Source organism: Boleophthalmus pectinirostris, unplaced genomic scaffold (genome assembly GCF_026225935.1).
Source record: "Boleophthalmus pectinirostris isolate CB_2022bp ecotype Guang Dong unplaced genomic scaffold, ASM2622593v1 HiC_scaffold_20, whole genome shotgun sequence".
Classification (NCBI taxonomy): domain Eukaryota; kingdom Metazoa; phylum Chordata; class Actinopteri; order Gobiiformes; family Gobiidae; genus Boleophthalmus; species Boleophthalmus pectinirostris.
Window position 1 is genome coordinate 28,972,092 of NW_026571153.1, and position 6,132 is coordinate 28,978,223.

Sequence of the window (6,132 nt, forward strand, 5' to 3'; positions counted from 1 at the left end):
TTAAGTCTCGTCTTAGGCCCCACGAGCTGGAGCTGGACCTCGGACCTCAGAGCGCTGCAGGGGAGGAAATCTGGATGAGGTCTGAGACGTCACGTGGGGCCAGAACATTCAAAGCTTTAAAAACATAAAATCTTAAAATCAAAAAAATGAAATCCAGTCCAACATTCAGTCTAAATCGGGGGAATGTGCTTAACATTTTTTTGGTTATAATAAGTCAATGTTGAGCAGCTCCTACTGACCTGGACAGAGACACAAAGGCTGTGAGACAGACTCATGGAGAAGGTTCACAGGGTTTTTAAACAATAAGCACCGCCCCTTTTCAAGTTGCCAATTACATGACCATTGGTCCACACCAAACAGTAAAACCACACCCATTTAAAGCAGCAGAGGAATGATTCTCTTAACCCGTTACAATTTATTTAATAAATTGATTTCGTTTCGAATGTGATTTCATTTCAGATATGACTTTTGGATGATTTCTTTTCAGAATGTGTCATTTAATTTCAGAATGATTCTTTGAATGTTATTTATTTAGAATGTGACATTATTTAATTTTACAAAGATGGTGTTAGTTTAGGAAGTGAACTCGTTATTTTATGTGATTTTGTTTTAGAATGTGAGGAGTTTTATTCCAAAATGTTATTTATTTGGAGCACTGCTTAAATTCACATAGGATGTCATTTCAATTACTAAAGTGTTTCAAAGTCAGTATCCGAAATTAAACACAGTAAAGCTGCACCAGTTTCAGAGCAAGTAAACACCACTCAGATCATACACCTTCCTCACTGCCTCCAGAGGAAACAGTGAACAGTCATCAGGCACAGAGAGCATGAGGAGTAAACCTTGCTCTCTCTGTCTGCTTCATGCTCAGGAAGGAGCATCAACAACTCTTCATCGTGGTCAGCGAGACCAGACACTTTAGAAACACATTTCTCAAGTCACAAACTCTAGAAATGATCCCTGAAAGTATAGTCTTAATGTGAGACAGCTCTACAACACACACTAGAGCCACCAGACTGACACTCTGGTCCATGGGAACATGTCTCTGTCCTTGTGTCTTCTCTGTGTCTCCTCTCTCCTCACACTGTGTCCTCTCTCTTTACAATATGATGTTCATTTCACAATATGATTGATTTTGGATGTGATTCCTTTTCAGAACGTGATGTCAATTCATTCACAATATTTCATTTGAGAATTTTCATTTAATAATGTGTTTCTTTTCATATGTGATGTCATTTNAAGCTGCACCAGTTTCAGAGCAAGTAAACACCCACTCAGATCATACACCTTCCTCACTGCCTCCAGAGGAAACAGTGAACAGTCATCAGGCACAGAGAGCATGAGGAGTAAACCTGCTCTCTCTGTCTGCTTCATGCTCAGGAAGGAGCATCAACAACTCTTCATCGTGGTCAGCGAGACCAGACACTTTAGAAACACATTTCTCAAGTCACAAACTCTAGAAATGATCCCTGAAAGTATAGTCTTAATGTGAGACAGCTCTACAACACACACTAGAGCCACCAGACTGACACTCTGGTCCATGGGAACATGTCTCTGTCCTTGTGTCTTCTCTGTGTCTCCTCTCTCCTCACACTGTGTCCTCTCTCTTTACAATATGATGCCATTTCACAATGGCATTTCATTTCACAATATGATATGACTTTTGGATGTGATGTCATTTAATTCTAAAAGATGGTGTCACTTTAAAGCAGACATGTCAAACTCAGGCCCGGGGGCCAAATTTGGCCCACAACATAATTATATTTGGCCCACAAGATCATATCAAATCTGTATTAGAGCTGCCCACCGCCTACAGATCGACTATAGAGCAGAGATCTATAACCTTTTTTCTGCAGTGAGCTCCTTTACCAAACAAAAATGTCAGAGAGCCACTGTACCAAATTCAGCAGTCGCAAAGAAACTGAGTAAATATAAGAGCCACAGCCTTAGATGGGGAACAGTTAGATCCTTATAAAACATAAACCATTATCCATTTATCAGTGCACCAAATTACACATCAAAATGATACATTTTCAATGGTAATTCATCAAGTTTGACTTATTATGCACAGTACATATCATTTAAAAATACTTTGGCGAGTTATTTGGAAGAGGATGGAGAGTTACTGGTAGCTCCTGAGCTACAGGTTGGAGACTCCTGCTATAGAGACATTATTTATTTAAATTTTAGTTATTGTTTTATATTCTGCTTGTTCTGGACTCAATGTCTAAGCAAAGCTTATTAAACATTTATTTCAATAAGTAAATAATTTTTTAAATAAATATTTAATTTGGCCCATCACTTAGTCCCAGTTTTGAAGTTTGGTCTCTGTGAATTTGAGTTTGACACTCCTGCTTTAGAATGTGATGTTATTCCAGTAAAGACTTTGATTCCATGTCACTGTTTTAGGACACACACACTAGGACTTTAGAACCTTGTCGTGTTCAAACACTATTGTGTAGGTTCTATGTTCCACACTCACATTTGCACATCTGAACTGTGCCACGACCCGATAACGTCATCACACGGTGCCATTTGTTTACATGTTCTAATGCTTTTAGAGGTGGAAAGAAGTCCAGCGGCAGGAAAATCTGTTAAATAGTGAGACAGATGTGCTTCCTTTTATGATACACACTCCTCCTGAGTTTATGGAGATAGAAACAATGTGGAGCAGTGAGAACAGCCAGACACCAGACGCTGCTAAACTCCTGTCACAGTCCTTATTGAAATAAGCACAGATTTTATTCACTGTTTTCTTCCTATCAGTAATATAGTATAGTACATGAGTATAGTATATGAGTATAGTACATGAGTATAGTAAAGTCATGTGTGTGCATGTACACATGAAACTGTGTCACACTTGAGCACAGTTCAATTGCACTCAGACTGAACAAACACACCACACTGCAGGGACAGTCAGAGCTTGGAGACAGTTCCAAAATCTTCTGAGAATTTATTTGAAGTTAAGCTACACCATCTTCAGAACAAGTAAACACCACTCAGATCATACACCTTCCTCACTGCCTCCAGAGGAAACAGTGAACAGTCATCAGGCACAGAGAGCATGAGGAGTAAACCTGCTCTCTCTGTCTGCTTCATGCTCAGGAAGGAGTATCAACAACTCTTCATCGTGGTCAGCGAGACCAGACACTTTAGAAACACATTTCTCAAGTCACAAACTCTAGAAATGATCCCTGAAAGTATAGTCTTAATGTGAGACAGCTCTACAACACACACTAGAGCCACCAGACTGACACTCTGGTCCATGGGAACATGTCTCTGTCCTTGTGTCTTCTCTGTGTCTCCTCTCTCCTCACACTGTGTCCTCTCTCTTTACAATATGATGCCATTTCACAATGGCATTTCATTTCAGAAGAAGATTCCATTTTAGAATGTGATTTCATTTAATAATGTGATTTCATTTCAAAATAAGACGTCACTTTTGGATGTGATTCCTTTTCAGAATGTGATGTCGTTTAATTTCACAATCCTATTTCATTTAATGTGATTTAACTTGAGAATGTGATTTCATTTAATAACTCAGTTTCATTTTCAATGTGATGTCATTTAATTTTAGAAGATTGTGTCACTAGAATGTTAAGTATTTTTTAGCGTGATTTGATTTCAGAATGTGACGTCATTTTAGAATGTGATTTCATTTCAGAAGAAGACGCACTTTTGGATGTGATTCCTTTTCAGAATGTGATGTCAATTAATTTCATTTGAAAATGTCATTTTGTTTGAGAATAATATTTTATTTCAGTGTGCTATTTTATTTTGAATGTGATGTTATTTAATTTCAGAAAATGGTGCCAATTTATAATGTGAAGTCATTTTTGAAAGAGTCTTACATGCAATTCAGCATGTCATTTCATTTTAGAATGTGATTTAAATTTAGAAAGTGATATCATTTCACTAAAGAAAATGCCTCCATCTAGTTTTAAGGGTTTTATTTACAATTATCCACCAGTTGTTTCTGTATTAATGGGGAATCAACATGTCCAGGGGTGAGGGAGTTGGTTCAAAAGTTTGTTTAAAAGGTTGTCGAGAGCTTGTCCAGAGGTCCAGGTGTTTGGTTGGGCTAGTGTGGCTCCATGGTGGGCAATCGACAGTTGGTGTGGCACTCTGGCCCAGCGTGCCCCCGTTTCACCCATGAAGCTGCTGACAAGTCTCAAAACAGCCCGGGGACTTCATCTGGACAGAGACACAACAGGGTGTGAGAGAACATCACAGACATTTAGTTAAAACAACAAAATGAAATCCAGTCCACATTCAGTCTAACACTAGTTTCCCCTTAACATTTATAATGAATATAATAAGTGAATGTGTGAGCTGCCTCCTACTGACCTGGACAGAGACACAACAGGCTGTGAGACAGACTCATGGAGAAGGTTCACAGGGTTTTTAAACAATAAGCACCGCCCCTTTTCAAGTTGCCAATTACATGACCATTGGTCCACACCAAACAGTAAAACCACACCCATTTAAAGCAGCAGAGGAATGATTCTCTTACCCCGTTACAATTTCATTTAATAACATGATTTCGTTTCAGAATGTGATTTCATTTCAGAATAGGATATCACTTTTGGATGTGATTCCTTTTCAGAAGGTGATGTCATTTAATTTCAGACTGTGATTTTACTTCAGAATGTTATTTCATTTAGAATGTGAAATTATTTAATTTTACAAGATGGTGTTAGTTTAGAAGTTGAACTCATTATTTTTATGTGATTTTGTTTTAGAATGTGAGGATGTTTAATTCCAAAATGTTATTTTATTTGGAGCACTACTTAAATGCACATTAGGATGTTATTTCAATTACTGAAGTGTTTGAAAATCAGTATCCCAATTTTAAGACAGTAAAGCTGCACCAGTTCCAGAACAAGTAAACACCACTCAGATCATACACCTTCCTCACTGCCTCCAGAGGAAACAGTGAACAGTCATCAGGCACAGAGAGCATGAGGAGTAAACCTGCTCTCTCTGTCTGCTTCATGCTCAGGAAGGAGTATTAACAACTCTTCATCGTGGTCAGCGAGACCAGACACTTTAGAAACACATTTCTCAAGTCACAAACTCTAGAAATGATCCCTGAAAGTATAGTCTTAATGTGAGACAGCTCTACAACACACACTAGAGCCACCAGACTGACACTCTGGTCCATGGGAACATGTCTCTGTCCTTGTGTCTTCTCTGTGTCTCCTCTCTCCTCACACTGTGTCCTCTCTCTTTACAATATGATGCCATTTCACAATGGCATTTCATTTCAGAAGAAGATTCCATTTTAGAATGTCAATTAATTTAATAATGTGATTTCATTTCAGAAAAAGGTGTAATTGGGGGCCTTGCACCATAACTCTGCTCTAAGCAATGGAAAACTTAGTTATCTGACAAGTAAAGAAAAAAAGTGTAAACATCATAGATCCATGGTAAACAAGCTTACTCTCAGAAGAGGGTTGGCGCCCTCTACTGACAGTAGGTGGAGTATGCTGTAACTCGTTCTAATAGTGGGGAATTGTTTCTTTTCTACAATTTAATTATATAATTTACGTTTTTATGGTTGGAGGTTTGAACAGTGATATTAATTTCCTGAAAACTGTAAAGGTAGCCTAGGTTGACTTTATGAATGTGGTATTTTGCAAAGATAATTATGAAATGAATTCAGAAAGTGCAGACAATAAATCGGTTGACTTGACATAATGACATATTTGTAATCATAATTTTTTTTTTTTTTTTTTTTTTCTTTGAATGAAATAATTAAATGCTTTTACAGTCATTTTCATACAAGCAAAACAAAAGACGTACAAGAGGCACGAGTAGTAACATAAATATACAGGAAAATATGGAATAAAATTGTGGGGGAAAAAAATGAATTTAAAAAAAAAAAAACAGGGATGTTTGAATCACAGTTGTGTGCGAGGTAGAGCTGGAGTTTTCCATTTTTTAAGTTGTTCTACAGTTTTCATAAGTTGTACAGCAGATTTTATTTATTTATTATTTTTCATACATTTCAGAGAAGACAATAACAGGCATAGATCTTTCTGAAAAACATTGAAGTTTTAAAGTTAAAGGGTAAATGAAGTTGAACAGCAGATGGCAGAAAAACGCCTTAGCTGCGTGACGTCATTTGGT

General features: G+C 37.5%; 4 non-coding genes across 4 annotated transcripts; all 4 read right to left on the bottom strand.

Annotated features, from left to right (window-relative positions):
- Window positions 1-759: 759 nt before the first annotated feature.
- LOC129409933 (small nucleolar RNA U3) lies at window positions 760-976 on the bottom strand. The gene has a single exon (XR_008632648.1). It is a non-coding gene; the product is annotated as a small nucleolar RNA U3 (small nucleolar RNA).
- A 293-nt stretch (window positions 977-1,269) lies between these two features.
- Window positions 1,270-1,485, bottom strand: LOC129409935 (small nucleolar RNA U3). Its single transcript, XR_008632650.1, has one exon. It is a non-coding gene; the product is annotated as a small nucleolar RNA U3 (small nucleolar RNA).
- Window positions 1,486-2,994: 1,509 nt separating this feature from the next.
- LOC129409931 (small nucleolar RNA U3) lies at window positions 2,995-3,210 on the bottom strand. Its single transcript, XR_008632646.1, has one exon. It is a non-coding gene; the product is annotated as a small nucleolar RNA U3 (small nucleolar RNA).
- Window positions 3,211-4,891: 1,681 nt separating this feature from the next.
- Window positions 4,892-5,107, bottom strand: LOC129409927 (small nucleolar RNA U3). The gene has a single exon (XR_008632642.1). It is a non-coding gene; the product is annotated as a small nucleolar RNA U3 (small nucleolar RNA).
- Window positions 5,108-6,132: the final 1,025 nt, after the last annotated feature.